General features: G+C 42.6%; 1 protein-coding gene and 1 long non-coding RNA gene across 2 annotated transcripts in view; one reads left to right on the top strand and one right to left on the bottom strand.

Annotated features, from left to right (window-relative positions):
- STK32A (serine/threonine kinase 32A) overlaps positions 1–5418 on the bottom strand; it is a 290285-nt gene extending 284867 nt beyond the window's left edge. Inside the window, exon 1 of the mRNA XM_040406255.1 lies at positions 5302–5418. The gene's annotated coding sequence lies outside the window, so the exon portion shown is untranslated. The remainder of the gene's footprint in view (positions 1–5301) is intronic.
- Positions 5419–9080: 3662 nt separating this feature from the next.
- On the top strand, positions 9081–9601 carry LOC120987037. The gene is made up of 3 exons (XR_005775890.1): positions 9081–9218; positions 9300–9363; positions 9544–9601. It is a non-coding gene; the product is annotated as an uncharacterized LOC120987037 (long non-coding RNA).
- The last annotated feature ends 11033 nt before the right edge of the window (positions 9602–20634 follow it).

Genomic DNA, 20634 nt, shown 5'->3' with positions numbered 1-20634 from the left:
TTTATGATGCTATGTAACCCTTACAGTTCTGGAATGTATTGGATAACACTGGCAGCATTATGCCAGTGTTATACAATACATTCCCGAACTGTACGGGTTACATAGCATCATAAATCAATATAATGCTATGTGACCCCTGGCCTTGCTGGGAGGTCAGGCCGGGAGCTGCATAGCGGACTCGCTGCGGGAGGAACGCTCGTCTGCAAGGGGCCTAAGTATCACATTTACAATATACAAGACCAAAAAGGACTTAAATGGGTTATCCCATGATTAACGTAATAAATGAAAATCAGACATCATATTGTACATGACAACCTCTTTTTAACAAAGCTAGAACCAGCCCTGTACTTCACATGGATCCAGAGATCTCCCCAAGCATTGCCCCAATTGCTCTGCTAGATGTATATCAAGCTGACAGCTCAAGGAAAGTGTCCTTTCTGCTGCAGCTCAGAGGAGTGTCCTTTCTGCTGCAGCTCAGGAGGAGTGTCCTTTCTGCTGCAGCTCAGGAGGAGTGTCCTTTCTGCTGCAGCTCAGGAGGAGTGTCCTTTCTGTTGCAAGTGTTTACCTATCACAGCTGGGGAGGCAGCTGAAGGATAAAACTGAGCATGTGCGGCCTTCTCAGGGAGCCAGACAAAGAGATAAGAAAAAGAGGAAACAGCAGGTGGCGCTATACACATCAATTTTATTGAATAACTTAGTGGCTATATTACATTTTTAATTACATGCAATTATAAAAGTCTTTAGATCCAGATGCTTGTATGAAAACGGCTGAATAATACTCGTGGGACAACCCCTTTCAAGGGGTTTTCCCACAAATAACATCTATAACCTATCAATATTCACCTCATTGGTAGATCATGCATGTCATCATTCAAGGTCTATAGACAGAAATAGCCAAACTGCAGATAGGTGACAAATTATTATTTGTGGGGAAAGCACCTTTAAGTGATTTGTCAGGAATCCCTGATTTCCATTCAGAAATGCATAATTCTATTATGAATGTAAGTCATTATGCTAATTTGAACAGAGCCTTATGTGTACTAGATTGTCCTCGTCTGAATTTCCACTTGAGAGTAATAAAGTTAAAGGGGGTGTCTCATTTCAGCAATTGGCATTTATCATGTAGAGAAAGTTAATACAAGGCACTTACTAATGTATTGTGATTGTCCATATTGTCTCCTTTACTGGCTGGATTCATTTTTCCATCATATTATACTCTGCTCATATCCAGGGGTTAGGACCACCCTGCAATCCATCAGCGGTGGCCATGCTTGTTTTTTCCTAAAATGTGCAAGCACGGCCACTGCTGCTGGATTGCAGGCTGGTCATAACCATGGAAGCGAGCAGTCTGTAATGTGATGGAAAAATGAATCCAGCCAGCAAAGGAGACCATATGGACAATCACAATACATTAGTAAGTGCTTTTTATTTACTTTATCTACATAATAAATGCCACTTGCTGAAGTGAGACAACCGCTTTAATTCTCTCACTATTTACGTCGCTGCAGGATTAACTCCACGCTGCAGTGATGTAAATATAAGTTATTCTGCAGCATATCGCTCTGCCATTAAAAAGACTAGGCTGATGCTCTGTCAGTCCAATCCTCCTGAAGTGATAGGAAACTGAAATGATCCCTTTCCTGTCACTAAATATGTTAACTACATTACTCAAAGTGAGAGCTGCAGTAAAACTCGAATGCAGAACGTTTCATTCCTGTATTCAGGCTTTTGCCCTTGAAACTCGTGATGTATAAATGACATTAGGCTTCTTTCACACTAGCCTTAGGCTTGTCCATCAGGCTGTTCTGGCAGGGGAACAGCCTGCTGGATCCGTATTAACGCTTACACAGGTGTGCTGCCCGAAGTCCGGCCCGACCCCATTCACTATAATGGGGACGGGCCGGAGATCTGGCCGCAGCATGGCAAACATGCCCAGAGGAGGCCGGACAAATACTGCAGCATGCTGTCCCCATTATCACACATGTGTGAAAGCGTTAGTACGGATCCGACAGGGGATCTGTTGGACAAGCCTAACGCTAGAGTGAAAGAAGCCTCAGCAGCTTCCAACAATCTTATGGGGGAGAGGAGAAACAAATCTGTGTTCTCCCAGCAATGCAGACCAATAAAGATCTAGTAACCATTACATCACTACCATCTCTGACCTGAATACAGAGGAATGCTGGAGGAACACAGATCACGCTCACCCTGCTTCCGCAGCCATCACAGCTGCCAATAGTCTGCAATTAGACAGAAACTGAGAGCTGTACAGAGAAAACGGCTGACAATTTTTTTTTCTAATACTTTAGAAAGTTTTAGAAAATAAATGACTTTTAGCCCCAAATGAGTAGAATGCAGACACAGAACCGTTGCAAGCTGTGGTTTTGTGTCCAGTCATAAAAAGGGGGAAAAAATGGATCCGGAACTGAAAGCAATGTAAGTCAATTGTGACAAATCAGTTTTTGCTGCAGCCTAAAAAAACTGATCCGTCACCCATTGACTTTCAATGTATTTAGTGACTGATCCGTCTATTTCTGTTTCGATTTCACACAACCGCATCCTAACAGAACGGATGCATCCTGATGTGCAAAATCAAAACAGATCCGTTTAATTCGGTATAGAGATCCTCAGACGGAATATAAAATTCAAATATAAATATTAATACAATATAAAATGTGCAATTAGTTGACAGAAAATTCTGCAAGGCTTGTTGTCTCATACTATTCATGTCAGGCAAGTTCCAAAGAAAGACACAAATGATGTGCTACATGTAAAGATCATGTACGTCTACCCATGCATTTTTATTCCTGTTCAAATATTTAAGTAGGGGTACTTTCACACTTGCGGCAGAGGATTCCGGCAGGCAGTTCCGTCATCTGGCAATCCGGACGCAAACGGATCCGTCTGACAAATGCACTGAAATACCGGATCTGTCTCTCTGTCATGATCATCCGGAAAAACGGATCCGGTCATTTTTTTAGCATTTTTAAAGGTCTGCGCATGCGCAGACCGGAAAGCCGGATCAGTTTTGCCGGAACACTTAGTACCAGATCTGGCACTAATACATTTCAACGTAAATTAATGCCGGATCCGGCATTCCGGCACATGTTCAGGATTTTTGGCCGGAGAGAAAACTGCAGCATGCTGCGATATTTTCTCCGGCCAAAAAACGTAAGAGGGACTGAACTGATGCGTCCTGAACGGATTTCTCTCCATTCAGAATGCATTAGGATAAAACTGATCAGTTCCGGCCCCTGTGACAGAACTCAATGCCGGAAAAGAAAAACGCTAATGTGAAAGTACCCTTAAAAAACAAAATAAAGGACACATCTAGAACCTATTTTTTAAGTATGTTGTGTAAATGGTAAATCATATTTTAATATTCTCCTATATCTGAAATGAAAAGAAAGTATTTCTCAAAACCGACCATTTGTGACCTTGGTCTGGCATAAATGACCATAAGGGTACGGCCGGCCGCACAGTTCAGTTTCCTGATGACCAAAACCAGGAGTGAATTCAAACATGGGAAGCCATATCTGAACTTTATACTTTCTCCACTTTTATGATCTACTCCTGAATTTGGCTTCCAATACTGCATGCAGAAACCTGACAGTGTGGCCGTACCCCAAAGATGAAGTGTTTAGTCCAGCAGCTTACATTCCAGACCGTAAGGCCATATAATTGCCTGTTGTACATCTTTACTAGTTCAGCTGATCGCTTCTGATCTATGACCACTGATAAAACACTCTGCCAAACATGAGAAATGTCATGCTATTAACACTATCCTGCCCGATACATTTTACCTAATCTAGTACTATCCTATGTAGGTTACATTGACATGGCCCAATACAGATATGGTCCCATAAATGGAGGCATTCCTCCTGTATCTGCAGTATAGTGCTGTAAGCATAGTGCCAGCGATTCTCTAGTACACAGAGGGTCCCTGTAAGATCTAAGATCTAAGCCTCCATTTCTGCGCAAAGGTTGTAACGAAACACAAAACAGAAACAACATCAAAAAACTGTTCTAATGTATTTCCTGATCATAATGTCATTTGAAGTCCTACTATATAAGTAATGGGGGTATCTCTCCTGACATTTCAGAACTTGTACACACTCCAAAGACATACTGATGGGGAACTTAGATTGTGAGCCCTGTGAGAACAGCAAGTGATGATAATGTCTGTAAAGCGCTGCAGAATATAATAGCGCTATATAAGTGAGTAAAATAATAGTGCACACTATGCAAGATACAAAGTCTGAGGACGTGACTTTGGCTACGTGCGCACGAACGTTGTTTCTGTGTCCGTTCCGTTTTTTTTGCGGACAGCACATCAGTATGTCCGTTTCGTAGCCCAGCAAAAAAAAAATAATAGAACGTGTCCTATTCTTTAGGCATTGTTACAGTGGATCCGCAAAAAAAAAAATGGATGGAATCCGTTTTTTTTGCGGATCTGCAATTTGCGGATTGCAAAACACATATGGTCGTGTGCATGTAGCCTTACAGTGTAATAATAATATAGCGTGAAGCTGTAGCAAAGCTCTTATTTAGCAGAATACGAAATTTCAGTAAAACCATATTTCTAGTGCCGAGTGAACCTGCGTTCGTGTTATCTAAGAATTCCGTTAAGGACTATAAGTTATGGTGTGTGGTAGTGGAATCCGTAACGGAATTATTAGATAATCCGAACCTTCTACACCGAACTTGAAACACAAGTTCTCTCATCCCTACATGTTTCCTTACAGATTCAGACTACATGTACAAGCTCTTTATAGTACAACTGTTGCTGGACACTACCATTCATAGAAATACATGCACGTCCATGAAACTTTTGTAAAATTTTCATTTAAAATTTTGCTCAACATATGATCATAAAGACAACCAAAAGATACAAAATCGTCCAGGAACTGCATGAAGATGCTGATAAAGCTGTAGCCCCAGCAGGCAGATGATGGATAAGTGATGTTCCATGCCTGCCCTAGTCATTGGCACTAACGTAATACAGAGGAATATGATAGGAACTGCAGAAATCAGCATAAAATAAACTTTAGTAGACGCCGGATGATAGCACCTGATGCTTACCCAGTAGAGAAGACTACAATGACCATTTTGCTGTATGGAGCATGGACTTAACACACTCCCCTCTCAGCCAGAAATTGATGACCCGTAAAGTCAGATCATTTCCCAAGAATAACATCAATAATAGTATTATCACAATCTGGACACCCATGAAAAGTGCAGCCAATAATAGTAATAATAAGAGGAGCTCACACACATGACAGGCAGTGCAGGCAGCAGTCTTACCTTGCTTCATGGTGAGGGTGAAGGAGAATGTGTGGCTGGAAGACAGGTGAGTCCTGGGGAGATGCTGGAGGAGGTAACAGAGGGACACTAGATGCCAGTCAGACAGGCTGCTCCTTCTCATCAGCACAAGTTCTCTACCAAGGGAAGTCCCTGGGACCTTACTTTGCTAACTGCTGACTGAAGACGTTGCTGCCCCCTAGAGGACACTGCTGGAAAACCATTATACCAGAAAAAATGGTAAGGTTTCATTTATGCAAGTAACTGAAGACTTTACTGAAAAAAAAATGTGCAGGTTAAGCTACTTTCACACTTACGGCAGAGTGATCCTGCAGGCAGTTCCATCGCCGAAACTGCCTGCAGGATCCGTCAAAACGTATGCCAACTGATGGCATTTGTAAGACTGATCAGGATCCCGATCCATCTTACAAATGCATTGAAATGTCGAATCCGTCTTTCCGGTGTCATCCGGAAAAATGGATCCGGGGTTTATTTTTTTCACATTTTTTTCGGTCTGCACATGTGCAGACTGGAAGGACGGATCTGGCATTCCGGTATTTTGAATGCCGGATCCGGCACTAATACATTCCTATGGAAAAAAATGCTGGATCATGCGAGTGTTCAGTTTTTTGGTCCGGAGATAAAACCATGGCATGCTGCGGTATTATCTCCATCCTGAACAGTCAAAAAGACTGAACTGAAGACATCCTGATGCATCCTGAACGGATTACTCTCCATTCAGAATGCATTAGGATAAAACTGATCAGTTCTTTTCCGGTATTGAGCCCCTAGGACGGAACTCTATGCCGGAAAAGAAAAACGCTAGTGTGAAAGTACCCTTAAATGACATTTCAAGAATTTTTAATGTGTATTTGTGGCTACAGTAAAATGTGCTAATGTTCTTTATTTGCCAATAATACTTCAATTAAAAAGGGAGTTTTGCAGAAGTTCAATATGGATGGCTTATCCACTGGATCGGTCATCAATATTTGATCGGTGGGGATCGTACTCCTGACACCCCTGCCAATTAGCTGCTTGAAGAGGTCGCAGCCAGTGACATTGGTCACATGACCTATTTGCAGTTCATTTTCATTCAAATGAATGGGCCAGGGCTGGAATACCAAGAAAAGCCACTGTATAATGTATGTTCTGTGTATGGTATGCTGTGAGGAGGTTGCAGCGCTCACCGCAGTCCTGCAGTCTCTTCAGCTGATTGTGGGGGTGCCAGTGTAAGAGGCAGCCCTGAATCATCCAGCAGCATTTCCAGCACTTATATCTATGCAGACTGTCATGTTTCCCTCCGGCCACCAGAGGCCACTGTACTGAGCAGGAACCAGAGTTGTGCTGGCCAGAGGCTAAGAAAGAGTTAAGAAGCTTTACCGGGCTGTTCTAGAAGTTGCTGGAGCTTTCTAGAGAGAGAGACAGGGAGGCTGACTGCTGAGAGATAACAGTAACCCCACTGTATCTGTAGTTATGGTGCAGAGCTCCCTTCAGCCGCTTTCCTCTTTTCCGGAGGGGGCATCTAAAGGGGCATAGCTTAAGTACATCAGCTTAAGAGACTTTTTGTCCTCCTTAGGCCCAAATAACACTCTTTCTAGAGATCTCACCCCCTTTGAGGCGCTGTGCACCCAAACTCCCCCCCCCCCCCCCCCCACACACACACTTAGTGTCTCTTGTTTATGGGCTACTCCAGGGGAAAGATGATACCATCTCCGACTTACCCTTTGTAAGGGTTTGGGAAAAAGAACTAAGGAAATCCTTTTCTACTGACCTATGGGAGAAGGCATTCGAGTTATCTCATAAGTCATCTATAAGCTGCGGACTCCAAGAGAAGAATGTTAAGATTATGTCCAGATGGTACAGGACCCCGGCCCTACTACACTCTTTCCTTCCTTCATGTCCTAGCTCTTGCTGGAGGTGTGGTCGTGAGGAGGGCAACATGTCCCATATCTAGTGGTTCTGCAGCAAAATCACTCCTTTTTGGGAAGCTATTAATGATTTATATGATATGGTCAGTGGTAGCTCCTCCAGATGGACCCCTGAGGGTGCTTTGCTTTCCATGTTTCCTAGTTCTATCTCCGCTCTGAAAAAGGGTCTCCTGAGATTCTTTGTACAAGCTGCCCGCCTGGTAATCCCTAGATTCTGGAAATCCACATCTGCCCCTCTCCCTAGGGACTGGCTTATCACTTTCGAAAAAATCTACAGAATGGAGGAGCTCTGGGCGGAGGACATGGGTAACTCCACCAAGTTTTTAAAAATTTGGACTCCTTGGATCCTGTTCAAGGGATCTCCTGATTTTGTCACTTGGCAAAATAGGGATGCCGCCAGTTCTTAGGGAGACTTCACCTTCCATGCAGAATTCCTTTATCTCTGCCTGCGCTAACAGTTTTGTCCAAGTTAGGGAGTATTTTACTTGAGGTTCGGATACCTTGGGAATTACTCCACATTGTTTAATATACTACTACTTGTATTATCAGGGAATTCCCTCCCCTCTCCCTATGTGGTCTTGTCCTTGTTTGTTGTCACTTGTTGTGCAGTATACGTTGGAGCTTTCTATACTTCTCCACTTGAAACTAAGTTTTTGAGATGCCTTTACAATGGAAGATGGGATCACGAGTTATATTTCCACATCCATTTTTCTAAAATGTATATGCATATTGTAAATGTGATCATCTAATTGTACACAACTACTGTACTCAGCCTTGATTTGCAATCGAGCTGCTTTTCATTGTATTGTTCTTCTATTGGCTATCTCTAATAAAAGAATTTGAACAACAAAATATAGGGATAATTTTGATGGAGCAAAACAAACAGCGGTAGAACTGTCAGAAAAGTGGGAAATCCAGCCGCAGTTTGAAAACAAGAGAGTAAGAAAAGTGAAGCGTCACTTTGATGAACTTTCAACAGATGAAAGGTTGCAGGATCCAGAACAATACTTTAAAACCGGTGTGTTTTATAGGTGTTTAGACATTGTGACCAACCAGCTGTCTAACCGATTTGCTGGAATGAGCAATGTCATGCAGCGATTTAATATACTACAGCCTACAGTACTTGCCTCTGAAACCGATGAAGATTTGTTCAAAGCTGCTTCACAGCTACAGGAATGCTACCCAGAGGACATGTCACCAGCTTTCCCAGAACAGCTTCTGAGCTTCCGATCAACATTTCAGGAAGAGATTCATAGATGCTCTACTGTAAAGGACCTTTCTCACCTTCTAATTGTTGAAAATTGTGCCTTGTCATCCAATCTACAAGATGTGTGCATAGCGTTGCTGCTGTTCCTCACCATTCCAGTTACAGTTGCAAGTGCAGAAAGGTCCTTTTCAAAATTAAAGTTTATAAAAAATTACTTGAGAAGCACCATGTCCCAACAGAGACTTTCTGGCCTAGCTCTGTTAAGTATTGAAAATCAGAGAGCTAGAAGACTTAACATTGAAGCAAGTGGACAACTTTGCTGAAATGAAAGCACGGCAGCGACCATAAGTTTTCAGTTCGGCCTTGAGTTCGGCTATCAGTTCTGCCTTGTGTTCGGCCTTGAGTTCGGCCCTCAGTTCTGCCTTGAGTTCGGCCTTCAGTTCGGGCCTCGTTTTGGCCCTTAGTTTGGCTTGCAGTTTTGAGTTTATACTAACCTTTGTTGCATGGTTTTAAATTGTTGTACTAACCAAGTGATTTAACAGTTTATTCTTTCTTTCTTGCTTTATTGTTACTAAAAGGTGCTAATACATGGTTGTTCTTTGGTTACTTTCTGCAGAACGGTCTTCTCGTTGTGTTGTGGATGTTTGTTGAAAAGTTCTGTTAAAGAAGATTTTAATGTTACGGAGCTGGAAGGCATCACGTTTGAATTTACCAAGTTGGAAGTTACCATTGTTTGTCTTGCAATCCTGTTTCATGAATAAGATTCCTCGTTATGGAAGATTTGAGTAAGTTACTTCTATTATGTGTCTGAACTACAGTGGAAATAGAATAAAGTGGTAAGTTATTGCTGTTTCTTATTTCTGCAGGTTCAGACTTCATCCAGCTTGCTGTAGCAAATAAAATACGGTTTGGAACCAGCGGAGAATTTGAGTAAGTTGAGTTTTTTTTTTTCTTGCTCCAATTGTACAATAATTGTCACAATAGAGGCAAAGGCAAAAGGATGTTAAATAAAAATGTCTTTTAAATTGGTGAATGAAAATTAGCTTCATAGACTAGTTTATCACAACAGAATAAAATTTCCTATATGAATGTGTCTGCCTTATTTTGTAGGTATGTCTCTTTTCAAGAAGGATGAGGATAGTTTTTGGAAGAAAACCAAACTGTTAATGCCCCTAAATAAAGTGTGTTTTTGGAAGAACACCAAACTGTTAATGCCCCTAAATAAAGTTTGTTTTTGGTGGAGTAAGTACAGTATGCATCATTTTTTTTCATTCTGCGTGCTTATGACATATAATGTACATACCTCCCAAATCTTCCCCCTGGCAATTCGCTCAGAGGTAGAGCTTGGCAGGACAGCAAGATTGGCATTCAAAATCAGACTTTACCGCACAAAGTGGTACTATTGGGACTGGAGGCATGTTGGGTGAATGGTAGGGGAGGTAGTGGGGGTGGGTGTGGCGGCGGGTTGGGGGGGGCCCATGGATCAATTTTGCACCGGGGCCCCATGGATTGTGTGTACGCCACTGATTGCATAGTCCTTCTTTGCCATGAAAATTAACTTAATCCCCAAAAAAACCTTTCCACTGCATTTCATTGCTGTCATTAAAGGACCTGCTGAGATCATTTCAGTAATCGTCTTGTTAACTCAGGTGAGAATGTTGACGAGCACAAGGCTGGAGATCATTATGTCAGGCTGATTGGGTTAAAATGGCAGACGAGCAGCAAGAGGCTACAATAGCTGAGTTTTCCCTTACAGCTGTGGAGCAGCATACAGAGGACTGTACAGTGTGTTCCAGAGGAGAGGGACCGTGTCATACTGGGATCAGAGACAAACTGGATTCTTCCTGCAAGAGCTGGAATTAGGTGAAGACCTGCAACCAGACTGCACGTTGCATCACTTACCGGACCAAGTAGTATGTGCAGAATTGTATCACCGGTGCTTATCTGTGATAGGTTGTAGAGTAAGAGAATCTAGTCAGTGCGCTGTAGAAGCGTCCCCTGGGTAGCAGGGCTAGATAGGATATTAGTGTTGAGAGTAGCTTGTAAGCTAACTGTTTGCTGTTTAGATCATTCTGTGTCTATGCAAAATTCCTGTACCATTGTTGCTGATTTATGCACACCTGTTCATACCATTCCTGTCATTGACCCATTGTACCTCTGGTGCGGTGGTACTGTACTGTTAATCAGATTTTCCTGCAGTTTCATTTTGTTCCTTAATAAAGCTGGTTCATGCTTCAGTGTCCTTGTCCGCTGTACTGTACTTGAATCCTGCCTTGCGGTCTCTTCCTCTTCTGACCGTTACACCAGGAATCAGACCATCAATGATCAAATATGGAGGACATCCTGAAGATGCAAAAATGAATCACAGAAAGCTGTTATTTTGGCCTAAGAGTCTAATCATACATAGAGGTAGTGATGTGGCTGATCAACCACTTTGCTTGGATCGCTGTAATTTTTAATTTTTTTTTTAAACCAAATCGTTTTTATTAAACAGTAAATACATAATAAAACATAGTACATTACGATGTGTTTTCTTTTCTTTACATTATCCACCGTGTGGAATCAGTGAACAACAGTAATCATAAGTATATCACCACTCAGTTTAACATGAATCCGTACAATACGTGTACGCTTGCTAAAGCAAATACTTTTGGACATAAAATTACCAGTAACTTAACCTTCCCAACCTCCCTCCCCCCCTTACCCTGCCCTAACCCCCCCACCCTAACCGCTGGTCTTGACCGTCACAAGCCTATATAACCACATGAGTGTGAGCTAACCATTCACTCCACATTTTATCAAACTTCAGAGGACACCCTCTCTTCACATACACCCCTTTTTCAAGTATCAACATGTCATGCACCTTCCGTTCAAACTCACTCAGTGTGGGCGGACTCCCCTGGATCCACCTCATAGCAATCAGTTTCCTGGCCACATATAGCAATCTCCCCACAGCGACCCTAACCGGTTCATTCCCTCCAATTTCAGACACATACCCCAGAATACACACCTTAGGATCTTTTTGAATTTCCAATGTCAGTTTACTATTTATCATATTTCTAACTTCCTCCCAATAATTACCAACTACTGGACAAGACCACAACATATGTAACAAGTCTGCACCATCTTCCATACACTTTGGGCACTTGTCATCACTTCTTACTCCTATCTTTTTCAGGAACACCGGTGTTTTGTACACTCTATGTATGATAAATAGTTGGGACAGTTTGCCCTGTTCACTTAAGGACACCTTGGGGACCGCTTCTAATATATCTTCCCACTTATCCTTAGACATATCTCCCACGTCAGCCTCCCATTTTTTCATTCTTGAAAGCGGATATCCCTCTAAGAATTTTCCCAGTAAGAGAGCGTACACCTGTGATATTAACCCTCTTTTTCCCCCACCTGTCGGAAGAACAAGCTTATGAACCACCTCCATTTGAGCTATCTCACATCCTTTCCGCAACGTGACCTCAAGGGCATGTCTTATTTGAAGATATTTATAGAACCACTCCCTAGGAATATTAAATTCCTGCTGCAGGTTTTGAAATGACTTACATATTTTGTCCTTAATTAATTGTCCAATTCTCGTCACTCCATAATTTTCCCAGTTCCTAAGTCCTGGTATGGCAAATAGTTCTGGCAACAAGTGGTTCTTTCCAATAGGAGAAAGTTCACTAATACCTCCCACTCCTTTTAGCAGCTTCACTTTTGCCCAAACTTTTTTCATAAGTTCAATAAGAGGGAGTTTATCCCTCCCTGCATGCATTCCTGAGCCTTCCAGAATGCCCATGAGGTCACGACTGCCCAGCCAATGCTGCAATATCTGCCCCGTCATGTCCGGTGCTTGTAGATCAATCCATCCCTTAAAATGCTGACATTGGGAAGCCAAAAAATAAATCCATGCGTTAGGGGACAGCCAGGCCCCCTTCCGACTTAGGATACTGCAATGTCTCCAGTTTTATCCTAGCCTGTCCATACTTCCAAGTAAGATCTCTAAATATAGAGTGAATTTTCTTAAATCTATCCAGAGGGATCCAAACTGGAGCATTATTCAGTATATATAACAGCTGGGGCATCATAACCATTTTTAAAAGGTTAACTCTACCTACCACCGAAAGAAAGAGTCTACACCATGACCTCACTTTAAGCCTAAAAGTAGCCAGCAATGGGGACAGATTTAGTTCTTCAAAATCCGCCAGCCTCGGTGTTATATGTAATCCCCGATATTTAAATTTATCCACCCAGGGCACCAAACTATCTACTTGTCTTCCTGCCAGGGCCTGCCCGTCAATTGGCATCAAAGAGGATTTTTGCCAGTTTATCCGCAGTCCAGAAAAGCTACCAAATCTGTCAATCAATGCCATGGCCGCATCCAGAGACGCACCAGTATCGCCCAAAAAAGTAGAGTATCATCAGCGTACATAGCCACTTTATTGTGCAGCTCTCCGTATCTAAACCCCTCTATACTAGTCGATAAGCGAATATGTGCCGCAAGTGGCTCTATTGCAAGAGCAAACAATAAGGGCGACAATGGGCATCCCTGCCTGGAGCCCCTGGCAAGGGGAAAACAGTCTGACAACCCTCCATTAGCTCTAATTCTCGCCTTAGGACTAGAATACAGAACCTGTACCCATTGAACGAACCTCTCACCAAAGCCCATAGTTCTCAGGACCCCCCACAAATACCTCCATTCCACACTGTCAAACGCCTTAGCGGTGTCAAGCGCAAGCAAGGCCCTGTCTCCACTGTTATCCGCCGGAATATTTAAACTAGTGTACAGCCTACGTAGATTAATAGCCGTCGATTTTCCTGGCATAAATCCCGTCAGATCCGGGTGCACTATGGTCAGAATTACTTTGGACAGCCTGTTCGCCAACACCTTCGCCAGGAGCTTAACATCAGCCGTGAGAAGTGAAATTGGCCTGTAGGAATCCGGTATTTTAGGATCTTTTCCAGGTTTAGGTATAACCACAATTATAGCTTCCTGCATCGAATGTGGTAACGAACCTGCCTCCAATGAGTGCTCAAACACCTTAAGTAATTCAGGGAGTAATATCCCCTGCAGCTTTTTGTATACTTCTACTGGGAGGCCATCAGCTCCAGGCGCCTTACCACTTGCCATGTCCCCAAGTGCCGCTGTAATTTTTTTTTAACCCCTTAGTAACCATCCCGTCATGGACTTTAGCGAACAAGCAATTTTGTATATTCATAGTCGCATTCCCAGAGCTAGAATTGTTTTTATTAATTAATGCATATAGATGTATGAGGTCTTATTTTTGTCGTACTGGGGTATACATAACTCATTAACTTTTATTAGTTCTTTCTGGGGGAGGGGGTGGAAAAACATCAATTCTGCTATAGTCTTTTTTACTATTGCACAATAAAAACCTTTTTAAGGGCATCCGTCAGCAGATTTGTACCTATGAAACTGGCTGACCTGTTACATGTGCACTTGGCAGCGGAAGACATCTGTGTTGTTCCCATGTTTATATGTGGCCACATTGCTGAGAAAAAATGTTTTAATATATGTAAATGAGCCTCTAGGAGCAACAGGGGCGTTACTATTACTCCTATAAGTTCTGCCCTCTCTGGATCTCCCATGCCCCCTCTATTTTGATTGATAGGGTCAGGCAGTGATGATGATGATTACACTGCCTGTCCCTGTCAATCAAAGAGGAGAGGGCTTGGCAGTTACACAGAGAGCAGAGCCTGTAGCCAGGGTCGGCGTTGGGAAGGGGGGTGCAAACTTGGCAATTGCCCAAGACCCCCATTGTCTAAGGGGCCCCCTGCTTCAGTGCTGCTGTTCAGCTGAACGTCCAAGGAAGCAAACCAACGGACAGCTGAACAGCTGCACTTTACAATGCAGTGTACGGTCTCCTCCCTCACATATAAGAGAAATCATTACCCTAGTGCTGACAGGACCTGCGATGATGTCACCTGCAGGAAGCGGAGCTCAGCAGAGAAGAGGGGGGTGAAGGACCTGAGATGACCTCACCATCATGTGACCAGAACAGGAGGCGGAGCTCAGCAGTGCAGTAAAGTAATGAAGAAGAAGACTAGCTGTGTATGTGAAGAAGTATGGATTCAATGTAAGTGCAAGGGAAATGCTGGGAGTTCTAGTCCTCTCCTCTTATACCTCCTGTTATGTAATATCAGAGGACATTACAACATGGGGTATGAGGAGAGCACTAAAACTCCCAGCATGTCCAGCTTGTTATGTAATATCAGAGTACATTACAAGAAGAGATATAAGAGGAGAGGACTACAACTCTCAGCATGTACAGGCCATTATTATATAATATCAGGGTACATTACAACACCCTAGATATGCTGGGAGTTGTATACCTCCTCTTGTAATGTACTCTGATATTACATAATAACGGTTTGGACATGCTGGGAGTTGTAGTCCCATCCTCTTATATGTCCCCCTGTAATGTGCTCTGAATAAGAGCGAGACGATGGATAGGGGAGGGTAGTCATCCGCCTAGGGCGCCACTTCGCCCTATAAAGAGGGACGCACTCATGGCCATCCAACTTCACAAGCCTCTGGCCACTAAGCCTCAAGCCTGTGAGGGGTTAGAACAGAGCAAGATGACATCACTGCAACCTCCTGCACTGGGTCTCGCATGATGACGTCTTCAACCCGGAGTTGTGATGTCATTGGGACCGCACACAAGATAAAACTGTGGCGGTGGGGACGGGAGAAGGCGGTTTATATATATATATATATATTTTTTATATTAAATATCCACACTGCTGGGGGGACCAGGGAAGGGGAAAAGGAGATCATTATATATACTTGGCACTACAGGGGAAGAATGGATGAGCATTATATGCATACTGGCACTATGGTGGAACATTATTTTTTATATATATATATATATATATATATATATATAGGCACTATGGGGGGAAGCATTACATATTGGAACTAGTGGAGGGCACTACAGGGGGACATTAGAGCCACTGGGAGCATTATGGTTATATTATTACTACTAGGGTACTGTAGGAGCTTTATTATTTGACGCAATATGGAGGGCATTGCTACTAATGGGGGCTATCTTGGGGAGTATTATCACTATTGGGGGCACCATTACTAATGAGGGCAGTCTGGGTATATAGTATAGTATAGTGTTTGTGGACATGGTGGGGGAGCACAACTAGCACTGTATTGGGGGTAGCTTCAAGAGGTTCTCTGGGTTTTTTCATATTGATGACTTATCCTTAGGATAGGTCCTCAATATTAGATCGGCAGGGGTCTGACACCCGGCACTCCCGACAATCGGCTGTTTGAGGAGACAGCGTGCAGTAGCGGTGAACAGCACGCCCTGTCTCCTGAAACAGCTGATGGGCAGGGGTGTCGGACTGTGTTTTTAGCACAATATTACAAGATGTGGGCCCCCTTTTGAGTTTGCCCAGGGCCACATTTTGTCAAAAACCGGCCCTGTCTGTAGCAGTAATAGTAACACCCCCTTTGCTTCTAGAGACTCATTTGCATATATTAAAACACCATTTGGTAGCTTTTATTGATCACAATTTCAGCATCAGTAATAGGAGAATGGTCTGTGTCAGAAAGTGCAGGTCGGGAGATAGGATCCAGAAAGAATGTTATAGCAGATAATGTTGGCTGAGAAGTATCAACATCTGTCATAAGCATCTATTTCATGGGGGAAGGGGGATAACTACTGTGCCAGTCAAAAGATATACAGGTGAAACTCGAAAAATTTGAATATCGTGCAAAAGTCCATTTATTTCAGTAATGCAAACTAAAAGGAATTGCATTAATGCAGCTTAAAATTAGAATTTTGTGAAAAGGTTCAATATTCTAGGCTCAAAGTGTCACACTCTAGTCAGCTAATTAATCCATATCTCCTGAGCAAAGGGTACCTGAGATTGTGACTTATGGCTGGGGTTTCATAAGCTGTAAGCCATAATCATCCAAATTATACCAAATAAAGGCTTGAAATATCTCGCTTTGCATGTAATGAGTCTATCTCATATGTTAGTTTCACCTTTTAAGTTGCATTACTAAATTAGCTAAATTGCTCTATTCGATTTTTTTCGAATATTCTCTATATTGCTATAACTTAGTTTTTTCGAATATTCGTAATATTCTAAAACAAGAATATATAGCAATATAGAGAATATAAAAAAAAAAACGAATATAGAGCAAAATTCGCAAACACTACTACTCCTAAAGTCAAGTATATTGCAGCCTTCTTATTGGCCCACAAGCTAGAAGCAGTGAGGGATCATGTGTACTGATAAAAAAAAATATAAAAAAATATAAAAAAAATATAAGTAATAAAATCGAAAAATAAATTTGAATATTCAAAATTACGAATATATATAACTATATTTAAAATATTCGTGAATTTTCGAAGTACCTATATTCGCGATAAAATTTCGAAATTCGAATATTCGTGATCAACACTAATCATATATATCTATAAAGCAATAGGTATCTAAACAAAAACTGAAAGAAAGTTATCTGTTGTTGGAGGGGACAGGACAGACAAGTCTTGTACTGACCCTCAAGGGGATTCAGGTCCGGAAATGTATCCTGAAGATGTTGCTCACAAGTTTTCTTAAGATGTGCTGCAGATTTTAAGAATGTCCCACACATACAGGGGCAGACTGGGAACTAAAAGTGGCCCCATGTTATAGGCGGGTCTAAATTGACAGAAGACAGGAAATCAGAAGTAGGCAGGGCCAGCAATACATTAGTGCAGAGCAATAAACCACCCCAGCGGACCCAAATACCACAGTGCAGCACAAAAAACTGCCACCTACTGAACAATATTCAACTGTATTGCTGTCCCAATGACATCAATACAGTTGAAATCAGGAGGGCACCTGCGGCTGCCGGCCAGGTTCCTAAGAGAGAATCGGATTATTATTAAGGGGAGTCTGTCACCAGATTTTGACCTAATAGACCGCTTACATAGCGCTCTAGCATAGCAGTCTATGATTCTAATGGTACCTTTGATGTTTGCTTGTGAAGTTCCCAAGGCAAAAACTGACTTTTATTCATATGTAAATTAGGGCTCGCAAGTGCCCAGGGCGGCGCTCACCTCATTGGAGCCCAGGCTGTTCTGCGTCTTTTTTCGTCATATCCCCGCCCCAGCCTCTTCCTCTGCCCGCCCCGCTCTTCCTTTGCGTCCTCCTTCTCTGCAGCGAGATCCCGCACCTGCGCTATCCATTGCTTGGCCGGGGCATGCGCACTGCGATGCCCATTGTGGGTGTCTCTGGCCGCCTCCTCGCCGCTGTTTCTCGCCGTTGGCCGGCGCATGCGTAGTAGCTACTGCGATGCCGTGCCCACAATGGGCATCGCAGTGCGCATGCCCCGGCCAAGCAATGGATAGTGCAGGCGCGGGATCTCGCTGCAGAGAAGGAGGATGCAAAGGAAGAGCGGGGCGGGCAGAGGAAGAGGCTGGGGCGGGGATATGATGAAAAGAGGCAGAACACCCTGAGGGCTTGGGTGGCCCTTCTAGGCATTGGCCCACCAGAAAATTTCCGTGTAGGGTCTATGGCCAATCTGCCCCTGCACACATAAGCTTTATGGGTGCTCTATAACTTCAAGATAGTCACATCTTCTCTGTCATTAGAAAACTCCTCCAAACTAGCTGTAAACCCATGCATCCTGTCCTTTCGCCTGAAGAAATAACACCCTTTGGATTTTCTGTCTTTTCCATCATCTGGGTAGCTGACGGACTCCTTATCTCTGCTCTCTGAAATTATAAACACTCATTATAGCTCAGTTCTTACCTTACTGATAAGAATGTGGCTTAAAAAAGTGTTTATGACCCATTAGTAATTTAGAGATAAGGATTATTAGATGACCTGCACAAAATGAAAGTACCAGTCACACAGCTAGAAAACTGTTAACCCTTTGTGACAGAACAGCTCAATATTATTATTTTTTAATTGCCTCCAAAAAGGTGTACATAGCTCCTTAGTGGCCATCGTAAAAAGGTGTATTGGTGGTCATTTAACGCCTTAAGGACCAGGCCATTTTTTGCAAAGTGTCACTTTATGTGGTGATAACTTTAAAACGCTTTGACTTATCCAAGCCATTCTGAGATTGTTTTCTTTAGTCACATATTATACTTCATGTCACAGGTAAAATGGAGTCAAAAGAATTCATTTTTATTTATAAAAAATACAAAATTTACCAAAAATTAGCAAAAATTTCCAAATTTCCAAGTTTCAATTTCTCTACTTCTATAATACATAGTAATTCCTACAAAAATAGTTATTACTTTACATTCCCCATATGTCTACTTCATGTTTGGATCATTTTGGGAATGACATTTTATGGGGACGTTACAAGGCTTAGAAGTTTAGAAGCAAATCTTGACATTTTTTAGAAATGTTCAAAAACCCACTTTTTAAGGACCAGTTCAGGTCTGAAGTCACTTTGTGAGGCTTACATAATAGAAACCACCCTAAAATGACCCCATTCTAGAAACTACACCGCTAAAGGTATTCAAAACTGATTTTACAAGCTTTATTAACCCTTTAGGCGTTCCATAAGATTTAATGGAAAATGGAGATAAAATTTCAGAATTTCACTTTTTTGGGCAAATTTTCCATTTTAATCCATTTTTTCCAGTAACAAAGCAAGGGTTAACAGCCAAACAAAACTCAATATTTATTGCCCTGATTCTTTAGTTTACAAAAACACCCCATATGTGGTCGTAAACTGCTGTATGACCAAACGGCAGGGCGCACAAGGAATGGAACGCCATATGGTTTCTGGAAGGCAGATTTTGATGGCCTTTTTTTGACACCATGTCCCATTTGAAGAACCCCTGATGCACCCCGAATGTAGAAATTCCATAAAAGTGACCACATCAGAAACTACACCCCTCAAGGTATTCAAAACTGATTTTAAAAGCTTTATTAACCCTTTAGGCGTTCCATAAGATTTAATGGAAAATGGAGATAAAATTTCAGAATTTCACTTTTTTGGAAGATTTTCCATTTGAATAATTTGAATATTTTTTTTTCAGTAACAAAGCAAGGGTTAACAGCCAAACAAAACTCAACATTTATTACTCTGATTCTGCAGTTTACAGAAACACCCCATATGTGGTTGTTAACTGCTGTACAGGCACACAGCAGGGCGCAGAATGAAAGGAACGCCATTTGGTTTTTGGAAGGCAGATTTTTCTGGATGGGTTTTTCGACACCATGTCCCATTTTAAGCCCCCTGATGCACCCCTAGAGTAGAAACTCCAAAAAAGTGACCCCATTTTTGACGGTTCTGAACGGATGCAGATGGTTGTATTATCTGAACAGATCCGTCTGTGCAGATCCATGACGGATCCGCACCAAATGCGAAAATAGCCTACGATGTTGTGTCAGTTGGAGAGTCTGATTGCTGGTCACATGACACAGCCAAGAAGCAGAAGGGAGGGGATAACTCACAAAAACAGCCACTGGTAAGAAAATTTCATTCACTACAGATCACATCATGTACCTTTCTAGCAGGTCAGAGAATAAAAATTTTGGCGGGAGTTCTTTAACATGTGTCCTAGGACCACTGCTAACTGTGGAATACAAACATCTTTATTGCCCTAAAAAAGGTGTTTATATGGCTTGAAAACTGCATGGGGATACTTTGCAGGACCCCTACTACAGATTTGCTGTGTCAGAAGTTGAAAAATTTGTAAATTTTTGTGTCAGTACAACTGCTTGCTGTAGCTAAATGGAATATCAATTCTTGCTAAATGGCCCCCTGAGGGCCTTGTTTTTTTTTGCTGCGCCATCACTGTGGCCAACACTCCTGTCACGACGGGGAGTGGGGGAAACCCCCCACCGTGCAGTGTCAGAGGGTAAAGGGGATCAGCTTGGCCAAAAGGAGTAATAAGGAAGCAGGTCACCTCCTACAACATCCCTAATCCTCTCCCTGACTCCTCACCGTATGAGTGGACCCCGATGGTAGGACGACTCACTCAGGATACCTAAAGACCCTAAGTCGCCCTGGTAATCCCTCACCAAGGAGCAGGGAAGAGACGACCTGTTCATCCCAGTAATGGAGGAACAGGAGTCTCTATCTGAGGCCAGGCTGCAAGGAGAGGGGAACACATACAGCTATAAGGAGATGGCAGGTAAGTGAAACCAGTAACACACTTACCTGCCACAGACACACTGACTGGAACCCGTGCACAAGTGCTGGTGTCCACACCAACA

The sequence above is a fragment of the Bufo bufo genome, chromosome 1, assembly GCF_905171765.1.
Source record: "Bufo bufo chromosome 1, aBufBuf1.1, whole genome shotgun sequence".
Lineage (NCBI taxonomy): Eukaryota > Metazoa > Chordata > Amphibia > Anura > Bufonidae > Bufo > Bufo bufo.
The sequence above is the reverse complement of the archived record's forward strand: the minus strand, read 5'-3'. Positions and strand labels throughout refer to the sequence as shown.